Below are 11,542 nucleotides of genomic sequence, written 5' to 3'. Positions count from 1 at the left end.
ATATAGATGGTAAGTAACTCTATTTACTCCTTATTTTGCCATTGTAGATGCTCTTAGAAAACTAAATACTTCAGATTTACATACACCATTTTTCTCTTTCTTGCACACTTACGGGTGGATGCATGAAGAGACCCCTTCTTAAGAACTAAAGCAACAACTGAGATACAATAAGAGATTGATACATTCAATGATATAGCATACATAGTAGCGTTCAAGCGCTATCTATGGTCGGTCATGGATGTGTCCCTATCTGAGAGAGGCATGGACATGAAGGCCCCCATCAATGTTGAGGGTGATCTTGGTCGTGTAACGGGCTACTTTCTTCTCTTCTTTCAATTTGAATATGAAGTTCCCCAAAAGCACAGCAAAAAATGTCAACATCTGTCGACGAGCAAAGTCCTTCCCTAAACAAATCCTTGGACCCGCCTGTTTATGTAAATCACAAATTAAATTTCTTCAGTTCTTTTTTTTTAGTAAATAGATAAATAAAATGTGGCATATCTCAACGTTATTTTCTTACCCCGAAGGCTATAAATTTGAAAGGACTCTCTTCTTGGAAAACGCCATTTTCATCGAGCCATCTCTTTGGCCGAAATTGATGTGCATCATCACCCCATAGATATTTCATCCTCCCCATGCTATAAGCATTGTATGCCACCATATCACCTTTTCTTACACTAAATCCGTCTGGCCAAGTGTAATCAGATGAACAGATTTTCGAATTCTATGTCAACGGTGAAAATGTCATGATATAAAATTGTTATTAATTAAAAAGTAACAAACGATAATCCATGGAGTATTTCTGGCCTTAAAAATTAAATCAATCAAAAGAAATTTAAGCGAGAGAAATAAATGGGAGCGCACAGAAACAATTTCCCTTGCAATATGCACGAATTAGATTTAGTTAAGATGTTAGCCAAATTACCAGTGGAATTGCAGGGTAGAGCCTCTGTGTCTCGGTCAAAGCTGCAAAGAGATACTGCATTTTATTAAGGGCTTCTTCATTAAGACTATCTCCAAGTTCAACAAAGCTTGAATCGTCCTTCAGATTTGCCGCTTCTCGAACTTCCTTTGCAACCTTTTCTTGCATATGAGGGTGCTTGCAGAGCATATAAATAACCCACGTAAGAGTGCTCGCTGTGTGTCTTTGCCGGCAAGAATGAGATTCAAAATCAAGTCTCTCAAGTATTTTGGATCATTCCCTCTCACTTCCAAAAGCCTTGAAATCATGTCTCCGTTCTTTAACTGTCACTCATCCACATTAATCATATATATTAAGATACTAAACTAGTCAGTAATTAATGGAATGGAAGGTAATTAACTCACTGCAGGTAGCTCATCTTCTAATGAATTATGGGCTGTTTCAATCTTTCTGTTGATTAATTTATAAATAAATTGACCCAACAGTTTAATATCATTCTGCAACACTGCTTCTGATCCAATGTTTAAGAACCGTTTGATCTTCCAGGAGAAATCAACGAAAGGATACAGGGTAAGTTTGTTTGCTTCATCGAAAGCATGGGAAAACCGGGTGCCTTCTTCATTTGTCCCATACATGGTATCTACTTCAATTCCAAGCAGAATCTTGAGGATTGTATCTAACCCCGCTTTCATAAACAAATCCTTCCCAGAAAAGAAAAATATATAAAAAAGCTGCAAGATCCAATTATCTGCGGAAGAAATAAAATGGCAATTCTATCTATGTGAATATCGAAGCATTATTGAAAACTTACTTGGATCTCTATTACTTGGCCGCAGGTTGCCGCTTTAGAAATTATCCCTGCAAGTTGCTGCATTGGTTTTGAAAACTCCATTGCTGAAGTCTTTTACTACTTTGGTTGATATTTCATAGCTAGATAACTTCCTTTGATGTATCCATTTTTCGCCATCCACAGTGAAGATCCCATCGCCCAAAATATCTGTCAAAATGTGGTAGTTGTACAACCCCTGCATCAGGTCAAGTTAGTTAATTAGTAGCATAAAATTATCGTGTGAGACAAAGTAAGTACGACCATTTGATAAAAACACACAGTTTTGAAATTTTCCAATAGCATGATTTTTGAAAAAACATACGTACCCTGCCATAATTTGCGATGTTGGTTTTGAGAATGTATTCGAGATTTGCAGGATCTTCCGTGATAACGTAATTTACGAACAAGTTGAGCCGTCTGAAAGTTTTGTGTTTGTATGCAAAGTCAGTGATAAAATCGTGCAGCCTGTGGAAGTTGACGAGGGTGTGTAAGAAGGTTGTGACAACAGGATGGTATCCCTTTGTCTTCTCAGAACGTTGCAATCTTTTCCTAGCATGGGATCTGATCGCAAGTATAGCTGAAACTACCAGAGCTAAACTTATTGCTAAGGGAGTGGAAAGAAAATCCATGACACTGGGGGGTATCGGTGAACACTGGTGAAGCTACAGCAGGATAAGGACACGTGGCCGCTACTCCGCTCGGTGGAAATCGCCACTAAGACTGAGGATTCTGCGCCTTTGATCTTTCGAATCTACTGGAATCTGAGTTTACTTCTAGTTTGCAGCACTGCGAAGATGCTGCTGCGTTTTTTGAAGGTTTGCTGCTGCCCTTCAACAATATGCCGCCGGTCGGTTCGAGAAAGTTAAAACTTTGACGGAGAAAACGAGAGAGCTAGAGAGACTGAGAGACCGAGAGACTGAGAGAGAGAGAGAGAGCTAGAAAGGAAAAGAGAGAGCGCTGAAACCTAGACGGAGAGAACCAAGTGAAAAAAAAGAGAGACGGATGATGATGTGGAGAGACAGTCTTACCCAAAACACTTTTTTTCTTTTTTAACGGCGATATTATCTGATATTATCTACATTTCTTACTTATAAATAAAAATGAATATCATTATATTATAGTTCTAAATAGCTCGTTTTTCTCTTATTTGTATAACCGTATATCTATAATAAGATAAAAGTTAGTAAGCGAGAAGTCCAGTATTACGGTATATTGATATTCATGTTCATTTATAAGTAAGAAGTTTTATGTTGGATTATTACCAAATACAAATTTGAACTATATTATTGTAATAAGTCTATTGAGAGGCTTAGATAATATGATAAAAAATAAATAAATAAACCTTGTCTCCTGGCACAAAAATACATGCACATGAGTTTTTGCCACGCCCTTGCCTTGTCAAGATCGCAACCTTGCTTTCTAGTTAGTTTCTTTTACAATAATTCTAACTTTACTCCCATGTAATATCGTGATTTTTAAATTTTTATATATCAATTTTATTTTAATTTTATATCAGTGTCATACTTAAAATGAAAATTGTGAAACACTTTCACTAATAGAACTTCAATAAGAGTTGTTTTATTGACACAGTATCAAATGTTGATTATACTCCACACAAAATTTTAGTATTAATAAACTTATTTATCCTAACAAAAATCACTATTTAAATTTGAATTATTTTTTAAAATAACGTCTACTTTCCAAACACACCCCACAAATCCGTCGTTTACACAATTCAAAAAGAATTTGGTATGTTGAAATGACTGTGATATTCAGCATTACATGATCAAGCATGAAGGACTTGCATGTAGAATATTATAGGTGAAACTTTGACGGTTCAGATAGTCAACCCAATCCTATTTCAACATTCGTAATTTGGGTTTGAGTTGGGTTTGGGTTCATGCAAATTTATTCGGATTCAAGTTTAAATTAGGTTCGGACTTACTCGAGTTGTGTTCGGGTTTGTCCAATTTTATCAAATTCAATTTTATAACACATTATTTTATAGATTAAATCTCAAATTTGAACCAAATAATGCAAAACTATTTAGAATTTAATTTTACACATCACCATTCATATAAAAAAAATCAAACCAAATAATGTGAGACACATTTTTCAAGTTTCAACCATAAAAAGTTGAAATTAAATGACAAGATAATACTAATGTTTTAACCAAAAGAAACGTAAAAGCAACATTATAATTCATTTTCAAATGAAAAGCAAACAACAAACTTCACGTATAGCTTTCCCAAACTTGTATCTAACTCATATAATATGAAGTGGGATGAGTAATATGTGCATGAGCAATTTGGGCTAAAAACCGGGTTGGGTTTGGGTTGATATGAACAGGCAAAGCATCAACCCAACCCAACCCAACAAATAATCAGGTTGAGATCGGGTTGTGTATGCAGGTTTTTACTTCATTCTTACAAGCTCAATCAAGTTTGATATTGGGTTAGACCAGTGACAGAGCCAGGATTTTATGCAAGGAGGGGCCTCACATAAATATTTTTTTACAAGAAAGTATAATACATGCTTGGAGTTGTGAGCTAATTAAATTTTTGGAGGAACTAAATGTTTTTTTCATGTTAAAATTAACCTTCCAATATCAAGTCAATATAGAGAGTAGTTAATCAAAATTAAAGAGAATTAAAAGAAGTTAACCTTCCAATATCAAGTCAATGAAACATGCTAGGGAGATCATGCTTTTTAAGCATATTGTTAGTAAAAAGTTAAAGAGAATAGAGAAATTTACAAACCTTAATATTGTTTTGGTTGGAAATTTGGGACAAATATATATGAAATTTCAAAGGAAGGAAGAAAAGCTCAAAGTTTATTATTCTTTTGGTTGACAATGTAAAAGAATATATATATATATATATATATATATATATTTATATTTATATTTATATTTATAAAACTAAACTAGACTTTAGATTTTAAGAGTTATTGAATAAGAGTTAAATTTAGTTTTAGAATGAGTGCAGTTGGGTGAAAAGAAAAAAAAGACCTCTTATTTTAAGTATTGGTGAATAGAATTTAAGAGTTTTGTGTAAACTAAAATATATATATATATATAATACTAAGTTTATAAAAAATAAAATAAATATATAATACTAAATATTTAGAAAGGCTTAAAGAGTGAGTGAAAGTAGGCCTAGGCCTATGCTAGACATATAGTGCCTCCACCCATGGGTTAGGCATAGGGCTGGTTCGGTATGGGATACCGAACCGAAAACGGCACATCCAGTCCCAAACCGTTTATTTTCGGGATGAAAATCTAAGGACCGATCCCAAACCAAAATTTCAGTATTCCCGAAGTTCGGGATTCCCGAAATATTTTCGGTATTTCGGGATTTTCCGAAACCGAACCGAACCTGCATCAAAATTTAAAACCCCAATTTAAAATCAAAGATTCATGGACCTCCCACTCCCCTACCAGCCCACACGGCCACACCTCGTCCCCGATTTGTCGACCTACCCACCCCTATCTCCATCCCTCTCATTCCTGGGTTTGTCTTTGCTGCCTTCGGGAGTCGGAGAGCTTTGTGACGTGCACCGAACATAATTAGGTACCCATCCTCGTCGATGTGTGACCTTTTCCATGTTTTGCCGAACGAAATCGCCATCGGAGGGCTACTCTGCTTTGCAGCGATGGCACTGCTTCGTAGAATTCTGATGCCATGACATCAATGTATGGTTGTTTCCAAATCCTGAATTCGTGAAGCTTTCTAGATCTGAAACAAGAAAAAAGAAAAAGAAAAAAGAGAAGCTACAGAGTGCCTTGGGCTTTCTTCCTTCTGTTCATTTGAGGGAGTCGGTGGAGGGAGAGAAGAGGTAGAGGATGGCTGTCAGTGGGAGTGGGAAGATGTATGGCAGACAATGATACTATCAAGAAATAAAAAAAGAAAAAGGTGAAGAAGGCATCACCATCACATGCCTTGTTCATATTATTTTATTTTTGTTCCTTTGCTAGTGGAACCGAAAGGCTCTGCCTTTTGTTTTATTTTTTCATTGTTTGGAAAGTAGGAACCAAAAACAAGAAAAGATTTCGGGACTTCGGGACTTCGGGAATACCGAAGAAAAGAAATCTGGGAACCAATTCCATACCGAATATTTCGGTATTTTTCTGTATGGGATTACCAAAATTTGGGATAGTTTCGGTTTGGGATTTTTCGGTTTGGGTTTGGGATTTTTTCGGTTTGGTTTGGGATTTTCGGGAATTTTTTCCAGCCCTAGTTAGGCATGGGCGGATTATGGTTACCCAGTCTGAGTTACAGCCCTATAGAATATGCATATAATTTGAAATTATTTTACCTTTTATTTTGGGAATTGAATGTTATTAGTACTTCAAAATTCTTATTTTGATCCCTAAAATTCTATATTTAAAAAAGAAAAATACACTTTTTTTAGAGTCAGTAATAGTTCTCTGTATTTTTTCCAAACTGTGGAATTATCCTCTCTTGCTCTTTAATTCTCAGATTTTTTCCAGGCAATTAGAAAACCTAATACCCAAAATTTCACAAAAATCTAAAACCCATTGACAAATCCCACTTCGCTTAGCATCACAATGCTTGTATTGTTCCCCTACAACCCCGTTTTCATAGTTAGGTTGCTCTTATTTCACTAACCTCTACTATGGGAATCACTTTTGCTTGAAGGATTAAAAAAAAAAAAAAGGGCAAATAAAATATTTCTGAACATTTGCTTTCGTACTAAAGACAAATAAGAGTTCCTGAAGACCACTTCATGAAGACGACGAATATGATGTTTATTTGGCATTGAACATAATGATGTTAGTATTAGGTAGAGTGTGGAGTGAAATGGTAGTTTTGACAAACATTATGATGTTAGTGTTTTGACAAACACTTATTTATTTAATTAGTGTTTTTATTGCAAAGGGTGTTTTTAATAACTGAAATGGTAGTTTTAATTCCCACTAAATTTCCAACCTATCACTCAACACTGAATGGATTTAGGTAGGAATTGAATGGTAGGAACTGAATGGATTTGTACTGTGTTTCTGTACATTGAGTACGGGGACATGGGATTAGGATTAGGGATGTGATATTCACACATCGTTTTTTACTTATCCCATATTTTTTAAGTTTTTAGTCATCAGATCAGATGAATTGAGGAAGATCAACAGACATAAATTAACAAGGGGTGTGTGTGAGAAGTAAAAAAGGGTGTGTGAATAGCACACCCCTTAGGATTAAACTCGAAACTTCTTTATGAGGATCCAGATGATTAATTAATTGTGTTTGTTTATCGTACATCGTGCGATTAGAAATTATTTTAATTTTTTTATATTTTAAATTAAATATAAATAGTACATAATGAAAACTGATTGTATGATGTACAATGAATGGACACGATAAATTGATCTTCCAGATCCCCGCAAAGAGGATCCTCATCCAAGAACATGGAAATGGAATGACCGAAATATCCCATGTGACACACATGTGAATTCAAACTCGTCGGCAAGTTTTACGGGTTGTGTCGTTTCTCTCTTTTTCTTTTTGTCAATCAAACCCCTCAATATAGTCACCCTAAAATAATTTTTTTTATATACCTTAGTTGAGACCGTGCCTCCCTCTCTCTTTAGAAAAAAAAAACATAATTTTTGAAAGCCTTCTCGGCGTCAACCCCTTGCTTCGGCTAGGGGTCAATGGCAACCCAGTGCCCACCTGTTCTCACCTTCTTCCCTTTTCCCCTTTCTTCTTCTCTATCTTCCATATCTCCCTGTTTTTGGTTCTCACCTTTTCCTCCAACTCCCCTAGTTTTTTCCTTCTTCAAACCACCATGGTTGGTGATTTAGATTTTCATTTTATGCATTTTGATTTCGGATGTTTTCATTCTGAGCATTTTGTGTCTTAGGTTGACCTGAGCTTGGTCTCAATTTTCCTTGAGTTTATCTCAAATCTGCTTTTTATGCCTTGTTCCTCTCCAAACATCACTCATCACCGTGGATCTTCAACCATCTACCCTTGTTGCTCGTGGCGTCTCCTCCAGAGGCGCACTTTGGTGGTTCGTAGCATTTAAAGTGCATTTTGCACTATTTTGTAGGATTATGGGAACGCTCTTAGCGCGGATAGCTTGCCTAGCCCCATTTTCCGTTCATCCTTTTAGTTCTTTGGCCCTTCTTCTGGGTGGTGGCGACGGATCTGCAGTGGTGGTGTGGCTATTTTGATGGAGGTGATTGCTTTACATTTACATGTCTAGTTTTTCCGTTTGTTTTCTATTATAGAATTGGGCTTTTGCTTGGCCATTTTGGACTCTCTTTTAGAGTTGTCATTACCTTGTAATAGCTTTCTCTTTTTATGAAATTTATTTTGACTAACCAAAAAATAAAAAATAAAATAAAATAAAGCCCATCAATACAATACATAATGAAATCTACATGTGGTTGAATATCTTAATGGAGAGAGTGTTAGTTTTTCGTTCATGTGTTCCAAGTTTGAAATTCTCTAAATTATTGTAATAGTTTCGAATCCTCACCTTCCCCTTAATAATAATAAATTAAAAAAAAGGGCACATTATGAAATAATATCAATTAGCAAGTGGCCCTTTACCCTGCCACAGTAATAGAAAGGTGTTGAGTCCTTGCATGACGGCATGGGTTCAAATCTCGTCGGTGGCTAATCTAACAAAATATATCGTTTGACAAAAAACAAAAAACATCTATTAGAACATATAAACTAAGAAAACGTCTTATATTACAATAAAAATTCACACCAAACACATTACATAGCGGGAAATTTTATTTGAACCCAGTTATCTTATTTCTACACCTAACTAACAAGTTTTATCTACCAAACTTCCAAGTTTACACTTAAATAAATAAGAATAAGAAAATAAACATTGGTGTTTTTTATCTATACACCCCATAACTCCAAAACTAGTACACCAGTGCACTCCTCCATTATTTCCGACAACCCACCCAAATAACAGCAAAATATTCTCTCAAGTTCATCAACGAGTCAGCTTGCTAGAAACCCTTATCAGCCCTTATTTATAATTTCAGCGTAGGTTTTCGGCTATATGTTTGCTTGTTTGAACCATTATCTAGGAGTTGGCAACTTGCATAAATTATTAAAACTAACAAGTCAGCTTGCATAAATTATTAAGGCTTCCATGTCAGTTAGTTTCTATTTAGAAGCGATAGCAACAAGGGTAAGAAGTTTTCTTCTAAATAGACAAAGCCTTTGTCGCCATCTCTTCTAAATAGACGACACTAACTGACATGGAAGCTTTTTTCTCTAATTGCAGGACTTTGTTTCATGTCCAACAAATTGGTAAGAAGTTTTCTTCACTCAAATTATAGATGAGGGCCACTAGGGGTTTCATGCAACAAGGGTTTCTAGCAAGCTTACTTGTCGATGAACTCAGGAGAATATTTTGTTGTTATTTAGGTGTGTTTTGCTGGAAATAATGGAGGAGTGCATATGTGTGCCATTTTTTTGAGTTATTGGGTGTAGAGATAAAATCACCAATGTTTATTTTCTTTTATTTTCTTATTCTTATTTATTTAAAGGCAAACTTGAAAGTTTAGTACATAATTTTTTTTAATTGGGTGTAGAAATAAGATGGCTGGGTCCAATTAAAATTTCTCTTACACAGCGTCCAATCATACTACAAAAGAAAGCATACATACCAAATAAGTAACTGATTTGTTAGTTACTCCAATCATACTACAAAAGAAAGCATACATACCAAATAAGTAACTGATTTGTTAGTTAGTACCGTCGAGGTTTAAAAAAAAAAAAATGATTTGTTATTTGATTTTCAAACAGAAGAAAGAAGTCAAAGTATTTTTATGAACATAGCGTGTCGTTATCGTGTTTTGCAAATGAATACTAAAAGCTACATTAGGGTTTCCAACATTAGTACTTAAAAGTCCATATGAATTCTATGAACAATGCGTGCTCGGCACCATCAAACATGGACTGTCTGCAAGTTCTTCATCATCAATGCTTGAATCATCTTTCACATTCGTTGCTTCTCCAACTTCGTTTGCAACCTTTACGGCAGTCAGAGAGGGATTTTGGTTCTAATATTGAAGGAAACTCAACAAATTAATGAAAGTGTCGTTTGCTTCCTTCTTCCTTGTGGGCACTTTCCTGCCGGTTTTACTTGCGGAGCAATCAAGCTATATAAATCCGAATCACTGTGACTACCGCTAAATGAACGAAGAGTTGGATTTCTAAACGGATTCATCGTGCAGGATTGCTGAATATATAGTCTTGTAGTTTGTTCCATATGCCGGAGAAAGATAGAGACAGCGAGACAGATTTTTACAGTTCGCCTGCACACGTTTTCCCCGAGTTCAATTCCGCATTCTCAAACGTACTTGTATAAAAGAAAAAACAACCATGTTGGTTGGGACTTAAGAAGTGGTGTCCATCCACTTGAAAAGGATTAAGGATTCTTTTGGAATCGAATTCAATGGGTCCCTCGTGATTACCCAGAGTAGAACTAAGGGTGTGTTTACTAATCCGTAATCAAATTGAGAGGAATTGGATTGAGGAGGAATTGAAATGAGGTGGAATCAGAATCAGATTCCTGTTGAAGTTGTTTACTAAAAATGTCTGGAATCGGAGTAGAAATGATGTTGAATCCATATAAGTTGTTTACTAATTCAGTTCAATCAGAATGAAAACTAGGTTGATAACTAAAATATCCTTAATTTATAATAGACAAATTTTAATTTTTTTAAAACAATTTCACACTAGTTTATGTGTTTTAAAGAGTTAAAACTCAACAGAAATTTTGGAACCTCTACGGTTCCACCAGAACCCTCTAAACTAAACTTTCCCTCTGCATCCTCCTCAATTTGTTTCTCCGATCATTCCCAAACACCAACTCCTGCTGCTCCTGACGCGTCAACCTCCCTCCAGAACCCTCTAAACTAAACTCTCCCCCTGCATCCTCCTCAATTTGTTTCTCCGATCATTCCCAAACACCAACTCCTGCTGCTCTTGTCATGTCAACCTCCCTCTGCATCTCTCTCTCTCTCTCTCTCTCTCTCTCTCTCTCTCTCCCCCCCTTCCCTCCCTCCCTCCCTCCATTCGGGTTTGGATCTGGGTTTTTTGGGTAGAACTTTTGGGGTGGGTTGGTGAAGGGTATTGGCACTTTGGCAGTCTGGGAGGTGCTGCAGTGGTATGTGTTGGTTCAAGGATGGGGATGGGTGCACTTTGGGTAGTTAAATCGCTAAAGGCAGATGGAAGGGGTTAAATCTAAAAGGCAGTTTCGGTCGAAAATTTTGATTCTGGATGTTGGCTTTCACGCGGAATTCAAATACCTCATCCAAGTCAGTAATTTAATTTCGGGAATATCAGGAGTTTGATTCTTGATTTTGGGTGGAGCCCACTAATATTTTGCATTCCTAAAATTTGGTAAACGGAAGAATCACCCACAGAAGATTCCCTTTGTTCTACTTCCATTCCGTATGCGTAAACACGCCTTAATAGGTTGAAATGCCAGGATTGGGACCCACTACCAGAGTTGGGGCGATGAGTTGACAGTTGATGAAGTAGATCCAGCCCAAGCTTACCCTGCATTTGCAGGATTCTAATCTCAATGGTCTTAATGTAAATGTACAAAAAAAAGGGACAATACTTGGGTACTCACTAGGAGAAAATTGAATCCGCTTCGGACCTTAGTGTCAGGAGCCTAGGGATCAAATCATCCAGACCGCTGATTGGTGTGTAAAGAAATCAGAGCCGTTGGTTTTGTGTGGTGGGCCAGGAAAATGAGTTAATGGGGATCGTTGGTTTGAATTTGTGTAG

At 36.3% G+C, this 11,542-nt stretch overlaps 1 pseudogene; it reads right to left on the bottom strand.

The window, feature by feature from the left end:
* Nucleotides 1-246: 246 nt before the first annotated feature.
* Nucleotides 247-2,640, bottom strand: LOC137741523 (cytochrome P450 704C1-like; annotated as a pseudogene).
* Nucleotides 2,641-11,542: the final 8,902 nt, after the last annotated feature.

Source organism: Pyrus communis, chromosome 8, assembly GCF_963583255.1.
Source record: "Pyrus communis chromosome 8, drPyrComm1.1, whole genome shotgun sequence".
NCBI classification, from domain to species: Eukaryota; Viridiplantae; Streptophyta; class Magnoliopsida; order Rosales; family Rosaceae; genus Pyrus; species Pyrus communis.
The sequence above is the reverse complement of the archived record's forward strand: the minus strand, read 5'-3'. Positions and strand labels throughout refer to the sequence as shown.